The sequence below is a fragment of the Mauremys reevesii genome, linkage group 12 (assembly GCF_016161935.1).
Source record: "Mauremys reevesii isolate NIE-2019 linkage group 12, ASM1616193v1, whole genome shotgun sequence".
Classification (NCBI taxonomy): domain Eukaryota; kingdom Metazoa; phylum Chordata; order Testudines; family Geoemydidae; genus Mauremys; species Mauremys reevesii.
Window position 1 is genome coordinate 12,699,724 of NC_052634.1, and position 12,085 is coordinate 12,711,808.

At 48.7% G+C, this 12,085-nt stretch overlaps 1 long non-coding RNA gene across 7 annotated transcripts in view; it reads left to right on the forward strand.

The window, feature by feature from the left end:
* Nucleotides 1-10,828: 10,828 nt before the first annotated feature.
* The window catches only part of LOC120375685, a 39,608-nt gene continuing 38,351 nt past the window's right edge, over nt 10,829-12,085 (forward strand). For all 7 annotated transcript variants that reach the window (XR_005586683.1, XR_005586687.1, XR_005586684.1 and 4 more), the window contains exons 1-2: nt 10,829-10,913; nt 11,536-11,636. This is a non-coding gene — a long non-coding RNA (uncharacterized LOC120375685). The remainder of the gene's footprint in view (nt 10,914-11,535; nt 11,637-12,085) is intronic.

Genomic DNA, 12,085 nt, shown 5'->3' on the forward strand with positions numbered 1-12,085 from the left:
TTTTATTTCTGAAAAAAAAATGTATAATATAACAACATTTTTCATCAGCCATTTTTCTTCCTTTTCTGAACTATATGTGGCATGGAGAACCCTAGCTACACAACAGACAGTTGTTGATTGCAGCCCCACCTGCATAAACAGTCGTCTGTACTGTAACATGCACACAGTGCATGGAATGCACACCCTCTGACATGTACTCATGCACTCTCTCTTGCATGGGCTTAGACATGCGCACCTCCACACACACATGAACTCGCCACGCACAACACTCATGCAATGACTTACACCCATTCTCATGCTCACATGTGTGAGCATACACAAACATACATTTGAATGTATGTGCGTGCACACGTACATACCGGTATATTAACTCATCCACACATTCATGCATGGGTTCATGGAGATTAGTACACACACACCCCGATCCCTGCACACTGGTACATGCACAGCCTCAGCCGTGGTCTCATCCACGTTTGAACTTTTCTTGCCCACTTCGACTTACACGTTTGCAATTTCTCACGCACACAGGGATACATTCAGATGTGGACACACACACACACACACACACACACACACACACACACATCCTCCGACACACATTCTTAGACACACACTGTCTCACACAAGCATATAGATTTATGATTTGTTGTGAGTGGAAAACAGCTGGGTCAGATTAATCAAATACACCAGAAGATTTAAGGCAAAATATTGAAAAGCAGCGTCTGGGAGTGGGGAAAAATTCTTAAAAGCACGATGGTTTCGTGGCTCTGTACCAGTGCAAGAAGATGTGTGTCTGGCCGTGATAAACGTCAGCACTAGGTCTGTTTCACCCCAGGAGTGCTCTCAGATGTCGGGGTGGGGGGCAAAATCCATGTTGGGTTTGGCCCCACGCACCAGGGACGCCATTTTGAAGCACTGGCGTTTCAGAGGGGGACGCTCGGTTGCATAGCATGGGAACTGCAGCAAAGGGGATTACAGTTAAACCCCAGCTCATGCCACAGTTGATCAAAACACTGCTTCCCTGTCGTGTGTTTTCTGTCTGTCCCTTCCCATCCTTGCCAATGACTAAGATGTATGTTTCCTACCATGACAGTAAGTGTTACTAAGTGACCCAAGACGCTGAGTCTCCTGTGTGGTACAGCTGAATACCAGATACTGCAAAGCTGGATGGGTCAAGGGGATAGAACTTTTTACCCTGAGGTCACTGGTTCACAGCCAGACCAGACTGGGAGTGACTGTGACCAACTGATGGTTGTTCTGTAGCCTACATGGAATGAGTTGGTGGATTCTCCGTCCAGTTGCTGAGCATCCACGTTGTGAGAATCATCCCTTCTAATTCACCCCCTTCTTGGCAGCCTCTGCAGAGAGCCCAATGAGTTGAATGGCCACAGAGCCTGGACTCCCATCATTCCCCTAGTTTGGGTCCCTCCGGTTCAGGGTAACAGCACGTTGGCAGGGACAGAATGGGGTGGATGCTTGCATTACCATGGCCCTGGCTATACCTGTTCGCTGGCTATACGGAGTGCCTAATTCTGCAGGGCTGTCAATTCAGCGTGTCTCGTAAGGGCCACAAAGGGTTGGAAATAATCAACTGCAGAGGAAATAATTTCATTTCAGGATTCTGCTGGCTGACGACACAAGCAATTTATGATGCCCCCGGAAGCTTAGGCTGGGATTCTTTCTGTGCGACTCCCACAGCTGCTGCTTGGCAGCGCCGTGACTGCGTTAGAAATGACTGAACTAGATCGATACGTAGTGGAGTTGACCTATAAACGTCCATGAGCCTGAGTACAGATGGGAGCCACTCCTTTCCCTGCACCTCTTTCTCCTTCTGTCCATAGGTAGGGCTGCCTGGGTGGAACTGCCGCCTCCTCGACCCCGTGGTTCCTCTGTTCCCATCTGGAAGATGGGACGTGCTGTTCTGCAGTGACTTCTCTTCTCCCGTTCCCAGACAAGATCTTCATCTCCTCATCTTTCATGCCCTGACTGATGTAGCCCGTGTCCTCATGTGGGACACATGGCTAGGAAGAAAGGCAGGTCTGGTGGGAGGGCACTGGGCTGGGCCTCAAGAGACCTGGGATCAATTGGTCCTTGGCCAAATCAGTTAATGTACCCCATGCCTCAGTTCCCCATAGCACTTCCCTGCCTCTCGGCGGTGTAATGAGGATAAATCCATTCATGATTGTGGGCTGCTCAGACTCTCCGGTGATGGAAGCCAGGTAAGAACTTGCGTAGATTGGGAGGTGCCTTGTGCTCCCCTCCGCTGATTGGTTGGCATAGAACCCAGGGGTTCTCTATCTGACTCTGCCACTGACTACCTGTATGATAGAGAGCAAGTTGTGTATCCTTACTCGGCCTTGGTTCCCCAGCTTACTACATAACCGCCTTTGTGGAAGCACTTGGCGATCGTCGGATGAAAGGCACAGTGTAATTGCAGACTGTTCTATGCATTACATGGAGAGATCATCAATGCGCCTGCTTGTTAAAGAACCTGTAACAAAAGCTAATTTCTGACTGGCGCTGTTCTGTCTGAGCGTCCAGGTTCTGTTTCTTTGTAGGTAGATGAGCCTTGGCAGGTGTAGAGTATGTGCTGAACACACGGTCTACAGAGATGAGAACCAGCTGCTCCTTCCAGATGTTTCATCCCTCTTTCCTGTTTGTTACACTTCAGGATAGGAACCTCTTCAGCTGTGTGAGACACTCGCTGTTCTAGGATCTCTGCCGGTGGAGGGGAGGGATTAGTCTTGTGTGACGTCAGCAAGAAATGGAAGCAGAAACAAAGTTTCCCGTTTTTTTGGGACATGCTTGGAAGGACTTGGAGCTCTGGCTCTTCTCCGTTGTTCATGCGTTTGCCTGCTGCCAGACCAGAGAGGCCAGAAAGGAGAGCTGCGAATTACAACTGAAAACGCCAATGCTCTTTCCATGCTCATATTGTCCTGGCAGCGTTCATGGTGGGCAAATGGAATTGGATACAACAGAATCCTCCTGGCTCAATCCTTGCTCAGAACTTCGACCCAGTTCCGATCCCCTTTAGGTGTTGTCTGCAGGAGCCTCACAAGTGAGCGTAACGCCCTTTGTCAAGTCTCATTTCACCATACTTAAGCACAGTGATCAAAGTCAGCTCGGAGGTCTGTGTAAATGAGGCAATGGGCAATAATAGGGGATGGTTACTCTGCATCACGGGGTGGCTGCAGTTTGTGTTAAAGTACCCAAGCTAGCTAACCCGGGTACCGGACGAAGTGAAGCCATGACAGCATGCGCGCCAGCATGGACTGTCCACTCAGGACCCCGGGTGGTTACTCGCATGCTGCTGCAGCTTCACTTCTCCAATCCCCGAGCTGGCTCAATTAAAGCTAGCTTGGGTAGATCTACAGAAGCTGCAGTCCTATCTCATGATTGCAGTGGACACACACCCTTGGAGACTTGCACAAATGTGGGGTAATTTCCCCCTGTTGTTTTAATTTGGTGGGGGCGGGGTGACTTCTGTGCTCTGGCTGGGACTGGCGTGATATGGGGAGTCTGTTCTCAACCACTCTCGCAGGGACGAGGAAGCATCAGAAACCTGACTGGGGAGAGCCAGTTCTTGTGAGTTTGCCAGCCCAGTTTTACAGACTTGAGCTTTGGATAAGCAACTTGTGTGAACCAACGTTGGATGGTCTGGGCGGCTCACCTAACACTTGGTAGGATCCTTCTGTGAGAATTGTGTCATTGGGGGGAGCGGAAAATATTTTCACCATGCAGGAGCTTTTCATTCTAGTTGCTGGCGCTGGGGGTCCCAATGGATGTGAATGGAAATATTTTTTCCAGACTTCAGCGGTGTAGTATCCGGGACTGTGGTTTCTCCCCTTGGAATAACTCACGCTATTAATGCTTTTCTACTGTGGATCACAAAGTTCTCTAATGAAGTGGATAAGCATCACTAACTGCCCCAAAGCAGATGGGACACTGCGTCTCAGAGATTGACACGACTTGCCCCACCTGCATGCAAGTTGATGGCAAAGCTGGGGTCTCCTGAGTGCCGGTCCTGTGCTCTATCTCCTGGGCCTGGCCATATCTGTCACACAGATAAGGGCCACAAGCAAAGTTCTGATTCAGAGCTGAGCCTGAACAATTGCTATAGCTTGGAAGCGATTGTAAGTCTACGGTTTCACATCAGACCACACCTCTGATCCGGACATTTCAAAAACCCTTTGGTAGCTGAAATAGACACAGCTTCTGGAGCAAAGAGCTTTGTTTTTTCCCGTGTGGGTTAAACCATGCATAGTACAGAGCAGCGAAACTGGTGGAAGACCCCCAAAGAGAACTGGCTCTGGGATCTGTCCCTCCCACACGCTCGACTCAAGAGGAATAACATGCAGCTGCCAAATTTCCCCATTAAAATGTTGAGTTCTCTCTCCCCGCACCAACCAAATAAAGCTTGATTGAAACGAGCCGTTTTCATCTTCAGTGCTGCGATGTTTTGTTCCTTACTGTGAGTCAATGATTTTTCCAGTCCCTCCCCCACGATAAACAAGTGCAGGCTGAGTGTGGCCCAAAGGAAAATGTGATTACCTGCCACATGCCTCCCCAGTACCAATAATAACCATATGGCCGCTCCCAGACCCCCTCTTTCTAACCAGGAGAAGCACAAGCAAGCATTAGCACTGGCACGTACATAACAGGGGCTTAACCCAGCGTTGCCTGCAGTGGGGCTGTGTGCGCCCACTAAACACAATCCCATCGTGCCACAATCACAGAGCCTTGTGCTGTGGTCCTGGTTGCTCTCCCAAGCTAAGCAGGGTTGGGTTGAGGGGGTGCTTGAATGGGAGATCTATGAAAAAGGAGCAGTAGCGCTGAGGTGGCTCTGAGATGCTTTTTTATCGCATGCTAGGGCAAACGTATGCAATTCTGTATACCTGCAGTGAGTAATTTATTGATGAGCATGTATGCAGGGGATTTTTAGGACTAACTTCTCTCACCAGACCTAGAGCAGTGGTTTTCAACCTGTGGTCCACAGACCCCTGGGGGGTCTTCAGACTATGTCTAAGATTTCCAAAGGGGTCTGCACCTCCATTCAAAAATTTTTAGGGGTCCACAAATGAAAAAAGATTGAAAACCACTGACCTATAGGGACAGTCAAGGATGTGTAGCATTACTCCAGCCAGAAAGCCAAAAGGCAAAGAATCTGTCAGTCAAGCCCTGTGTCTAAAGTCCCTGTCTGCCCACATTTTGCAAGTGCTCGTAGGCCACCCATCGCAGCCCCACAGAGGGCGGGGGCAAGGTCAATTAAGCTATTATGTCCTAAAGTGGCCCTTTAGTTGCAGTGACATCTGCCTCCTTCGTAGCTTGAGTTGCCTGGGTGCTACCTGCAGGTTGAAGTTCTGTGTATCTCATTTTCAGGAGTTCAGAACAGTCCAACAATTGTTTGCCTGTTTTTGGGAGGCGGGGGGGCCTGATACAGAAGCCATCATCCCCATATGGGTGCAAAACCACAACTCCAGCAACCTGAGCACCCCAAGCACGTCAAACATCTCCAGACTCAGACACTCATGATGTGCTGGGCAGAAGCCTCCACCTCCCAGGTGTGCCACACGGTATCATGTTCATCACCCCACCCATTCGTCAACCACTGTTGACTGACTCTGGCTACGTTTGAGAGTGGCACCTTCAGTAGGAGGGTTCTCTGAGCAACAACAACAAAAGATAGGCCACTTCCTCCTCGATGCACTGCTCATTAATTCTACAGTGTGTCCCTGAGTGTGTCTACTGATTGGACCAGAGAGGATGGATGTTCCTCAAGGGAATCCTCATAGGGTAATTCCTTCAGGCATCGTCCTTTCTCTGCCCATGCTCTATTCCACACTCCTACCCTGGAAGAGAGGCACTGCCTTAGATCCTTGTATCTTTTATTCCCATTTCTCTACCCTAATTTCTTCCCTATTTCAGCAGCCGCTTTCTGGAAAAGAGCTGGTGGACTGGAGCCTTATCTTCAGAGCTTGAATTACAGGTTCTTTGCTTCCTGATAGATTGAAGCCATAACGCTGCATGTCCTTGACTGTCCCTAGTGGTAGGATGAGAAAAGAGCAGAGGAATTACCACCCTGGCCCATTGTTTTCCCTTTCATTGTCATCACGGAAAAGGGCAGGCAGATCAATGTTGTGCTTGGGCAGATGTGTCATCATTAGCAGTAGGTGGGAGGGAGGAAATTTCCAGGCCAGACAGCACAGCTGGTGAACAAACCTGGAGTGCAGGGATGAGCAAGTTAGTCGGGAGTTTGGTAAGTGCATCAGTGTTCTGACTGCTATAGAACAATGGGAGATTGGCCCATTGTATTGTTCTACTGTGGTAGTTTTAGGTGCCTCCAAGCCAGATGTAGCATCAGTCAGAGAACAGTGAAGAGACAGAGGCAGAACCAAGCTTTGGGGAACCCCAACTTTCAGTTACCAGTAGTTACACTTTCCCCTCCTATAGAACTTTCTATTACTCCCTGTAGTTCAGGCATTTCCATAATAGGCCCTAACCCTCGTGCCTGGCACCTTTGTCAGAGAGTCCCAAAGTGTTTCAAAAACACTAAGGAATTAGGCTGGGATATCAAAGGAAGCTCAGGAAGTTAGATGCCTAAGTTCCGTAGAAATTCAGGGGGGATTTTCCAAAGTGCCTAAGGGAGTTAGGTGTCCATTTGCCATGGACTCCCCCGTGGGACTTGTGCTCCTAAAATCCCTTAAGTGCTTTTCAAAATCTTCCCCTCAGTGGGAGTTACAGGTGGATTTTTCAATAGTGCCTATGTGATATAGGCGCATGAGTCACCCTGAAAGTCAATGAGGGTTGTGTGCCTATATCACCTTTAACTCTCACTGAATTTTAGTGGATCGTGGGAGCAAATTCCCATAGTTTCCTTTAGACAATCCCAGCTTTGAGTCCCTCACCATACCACCATAGGTCAGCATTAGCCCAGCTTTTCAAAATGTTTCAGCTTTCAAAAACATTTTTATGGACTCGTAAATACTATAAAAGCTTTGTTTCTTTCTCCTTACAGGAGAAGGCTGGCAAGCAGCCTTTGGGCCGGGAGTGACAAGTTTTTTAGTACAGAGGCTGTTTTATCTCTGTTTTGCAAACAGGAAACTGAGACAGATTAATGACTTGCCTGTATCAGCTGCCTTCTGCCCCCTTTCTCTAGTCATGCTTAGGTACATATCTGGACCCCCATTATTGAGCCCCTCACACTCTTTAACACCTGTGACTTTGGGCAGAGCTCTTATCCCCATTTTACAGATGGGAACTGAGGTCCAGCACTGCTAAGTGACTTGCCCAAGGTCCCAGAGGAGGTTTGTGGTAGAGCAGGGCATTGAATCCAGCTCTCCAAAGTCCTGGGCTGGTGCCCTAACCACTGGACCATCCTTCCTCTCTTCTAGCCCTGTGCTTTGCTTGCCCTAGGTACGATTTCTACCTGGATGGCATCCCTTTTCAATTTTTGATACCACAGAGTCTCTGAAGCACTCTACCTAGATTTGACCTCTCAGTATTTTGTATTTTGATTGGCTGGCCATTCTTCCTCAATTTGGAGTTATCGAGGCAACAGGAAGAGAAGTATTTTTTAAGCGTTAAAATCTTAGCAGGGTGACGTTTATTAAAAACCGAAGAGAATAAATAGCTTGTGGAAGCTTTACTCAGACATTGGTCTGTCGGCAGAGGCCTGTTTGTGTTTTAGAATCCTTGTCCTCTCCCAGATGAAAGCCCTGCAGAAGGATTTTGTTTTTCAGACAGAAGGCAAGCCAAGTTGGTGATTTCATCCCAAGGCAGGCTGTGTCAAGCTGGTCCTATTCAAGCACGCAGGAAATCAACCTTGGAGCTCGTTCAGAAAAGAAGAGGGAGGGAGCGGGATTCTTAAACTGAACTCCAGGCAAGCAGGAAAGATGCCTTCTGTCATCAGGGTGCTCCGGGGGATGGTTCCTCACCCTTTGAAGGATTAGCTGGCAAGGTTTCAAATAACATTTCTTAATCCCCAGCTAGTCCAAAGAGCAATTTGATCTCTGTCCTTCTGGAGCCGTGTGAGGGGCATGCACTGCATCACTCTGATAAGGGGTCAGGTGGCGATCACAGGCCCAGGCAGATTTTTCCCAAGCTGCTGTAAATCCAGTGCATTTTTTTCTGGTTATAACAATTGTTACCTAATTAAAACAGATGCTTTCTGGGCTTTAATAGGGCTTAGTGAAGGGAAAGAGAGAGAGCAAGCTATGGGCAAAGGAGAGGAATGGGGAGGCTAGTTGGCAGCGGTAGAAATGAGATGGAGGAGTGATTTAATTTCCAGCAAATAGTTCTCTACGATCTGTGTGAACATTCTTCACTGACGTACATCAAGAGCAGCTAGAGCATGGACTGCAACAATACAGGCTACAGAGGATGGATGGTCCAGAGGTTAGAGCACTGGAGGACGACTCAGGAGATGTTAATTCTTTTCCTGGCTTTGTCATGGACATTTTCCATGACTCTGGCCCAATCGCTGAATCTCTCTGTGCTTCTGCTCCTCAGCTGTAAAATGAGGTTAATATTTCTTCCTCGCAGGGGCGTTGGGAGAAAACATTTTGCTAACGTTGGTGAAGTTCCTGGATGCGTAGAGATTGGGGGCTATAAGTATCTAGATACCTTTATTGCATTGCTGCCCCTTGCCCTGGAGAGGCCACCTATAGCGATGAGAAGTGAGTTAAATTTCCATGGACCATTCTGTTGCTGGTCTCTATCTCTCTGCAGCAGCAGCCAATTAATATTGGTTGTAATGTGGGCATCGACAACCGGATTTGGAACCTCCTCTCTGTTAGACCACCAGACACTCCACAGCTGACTGTTAGCCACGGGGGTCCTGACCAAGAATTGAAATGGCAACTAGGAAGTCACAGGCTCCATAGCTCAACCCCTATCCCATGGGCGTACCCAAGTCCCATCACAGAATGAAGCAGAATGGGCAGACTTTTGGTTACTTTCTGATTTCTCCCGTTGAGCCCCATTGCCTGTTGCAGTCTGATGGGCACTGTTCATGGGACACAGAGTTACTTACCTCTAGATCATTGTTTTGCTAAGTTGGCTAGCAACCAAAGACAACCATAATTGAAGAGTGATGTGGTGCCTTATGAAAAATGAGTTTTGGGGGGGGGGGGGGGGCTCAGATTCATTCCCAGTGGGCAGGTGTCCAGATCACAAGTCACAGTGGCAGTCTTGGCAGAGAGGCCAAGCACAGAACTTGCCTCTCTCACTATGTAGGTGCAGAATGAAGAACTTTGGCTGGATGTAAGAACAATAAGACAATGGACCAAACTGCACTGGGGAGTCATGGAGGTTCCTTCCCGGGAGGTTTTCAACAGGAGGCTGGATACCCATCTGTCTTGGATGGTTTAAAATCCTGCATCTTCCCAGAGGGGTAGACTATCTGATCCTTGTGGTCCCTTCCAACATGCTGGTTCTTTGATTCTATGGCATATTGCCTAGCCACTGCCAATAGACAGAGCACATCTGACCCCAGGGCTGTGAACTGGACACCTGCCTGGGCTCTGTAGACTCACACTATTCAAGGGGGCAGGAATTCTGTTGTAGTGGTGGGCTTCACCCACCATCCAGGGATCAATTTAAATAGGCTGTGCCCACCACCCCATGATTTATATAGGCTGACACCTACCACCAGGGCTAACTTCACTTGAAGTATGTGTGTGAATTCAGTGGATGTAATGGAGCATGGATACCCAGAATGTGCCACGCTGCACAGATCCCTGCCACTGTATGGGCTTGTTCACCCACAGAAGTTGTACTGGTTTAACTAAAATTGATTCAAAACCGATTTAAGTTAAACCCGCGTGTATGCTTGTGTGGACGCACACAAATCAGTTTAAAATGGGCTATATAGGTTTAGCTTTCACCTTTAAATTTATCACTGCAAGCTAAACCTCTATGAGTCAGGCTGAAACTGATGTATGTGTCTCCCCACAGGGTTTTTGCACCAGTTTAGCTGAATCAGTTTAAAATCACACCTTCAGTTACTTATTCAATTATGGTTGTGCAGTGTTGTGTATAGACCAGGCCACGCCTGCCCTGCCCTGCATCAGAACATTATCCAAATCAGCATTTTGCAGTGCTCCCCATGGCACTGCACACAAAGATGGCTGTCGAAATCACCACTGTGACAGGCGTGTTCACTTTGTTAGCCATCTCACCAGGGAGATCAAAGATCAAATAGGCCTGGGTGCTGGCGTTGCTCACCCATGCTTAACCGTGGCCTGAAATGCACATTGGAGAAACAGTTTGGGGGCAGTTTGATCGGCTGCTGGCCATGCTGTCCCAATTCTGTATTTGTACAGCACCTAGCACAATCAGATCCTGCTATATGATGAGCCTGTGGGTGGTACAGTAATACAAGCAATAATAATAGATGATATTAGCCATCAGGGATGTCACTCTTAACAACCTGCACTGACATACTATATTTAAACAAAAGTTAATCACAAGTTTATCTGTGTGAAAACCTTGCTGGGATTATACGTTCCCAACTGAACTCTGCCCATGTTCCTTGCAGGGCGAGCAGAGTTTGCTGGGGATTTTCACCGTAGAAGATCAAATCTACCCCTTTGCAGGTCTCCTACAACACAGAAGGACTTCAAGGAATGCAAACTCTCCTTTCGAGCAATTGCTTTTATGGAGTTTTTTTTTTTTTTTTTAAACAAGCTCTTTCTGTTGTGAATAATGCAGACAAAATGTTTGCAACTTGGCCCGGAGGATGGGAAAAATGCAGGGACCGAAAGCCAAGGCAGTTTCTCAATGTCGACACTTGTTAGACAATTTTTATTTAGTGGCTGGTGCTGGAATCTGCCCACGCAAGCTGGGGGCTGAGGAAATAGAATGTGAGCACATCTGCTTGAGGAGCTGCTGTCTGACTTGGGGAGCATCTTGTGGTAATTAGGGGTATTCACGTCTTTAATTTAATTGACCAGAGGGGTTTTTGCCTTTCTTTTGTGTTTTTATTTTCATAAAGCCAAGGTATCCCTAAACACTAATAACCCTCTGCCTTTATCTCACGCCCTTTATCCCAGGGAGCTCAAAGCACCTTGCAAAGGTGCAGTGAGTAGTGTTGTTACCATGGAAACACTGAGGCCTGTGGTTAGTGTCAGAGCCGGAACACAGGGCCTGCAATTCCAACCACTACTTTACACTCCCTTTTCCATGGCAGCATAGGAACGGTAGAGGAAGGTCTTTTCTAAGGCAGGTAGCTTCCCTGGGAGGAAAACCTACCCTCCTCCCCCTCTCTAACCACCAAACAATGCCCCTTTTCTTAGGCAAAAAGCAATTTCCTTTGCCAGTAACATGCATTCCCCTCGCTATTGTTGTGGCCATTGTAATCCAGCTTCTCCTGCCTGCCCACAGGCCTGTGTGTCTGACACCACCGTGTGTGATCCTAGACCCTGAAAGATCAAATTCAGCTTTGTAGGACTTTGCCACACTGTAAGGGGACCCCCATCCATCCATCCTAATGGGCCATCTCTTATTTGGTGCCTCCTTCTTTGGTGCTTTTCCCAGCCAGTGGGAGCCACGGAGCTTGCGCTTGTGGTGGACGCAGCACGTGGAGACCCCTCGGCTGCCCCTGATCCTAGGAGCCAGAAGGACCTGCAACAGGAGGGGTGAGTAGGCGAGCGGTGAGCAGCGGGGGTTGAGTAGGTGAGGGGTGAGTAGGTGAGCGGGGGGCCGGCAGTGGGGGTTGAAGAGGTGAGCGAGCCAGCAGTGAGTGGGCAGGTGGGGGTGAGGAGGCAAGAAGCGGTGAGCCAGCAGCAGGCGGGGGTTCTTGGGGCGGGCATGGGGGTTTCTGGCAGGAGAGTGAGAAGGTGAGTGGCAGGTGGGAGGAGCCGAGCGGTGGGTGGGGGACTGAAGAGGGACGCAGCAAGCCGGCCACAGGCCAGGGGGTGAAGAGGGGTGCGGTGATGGGGCCTGGGGCAAAGCTGACACCCCCCCCATGGGGTGTCCTCTTTTTTTGAATGTTCAAATATGGTAACCCTACTATTGCGTGTCTGAGCAGTAATCTTGCCATGGCCCATTCACTGAAGCCCAGATGTATGATTCCTGTGCCATGGAA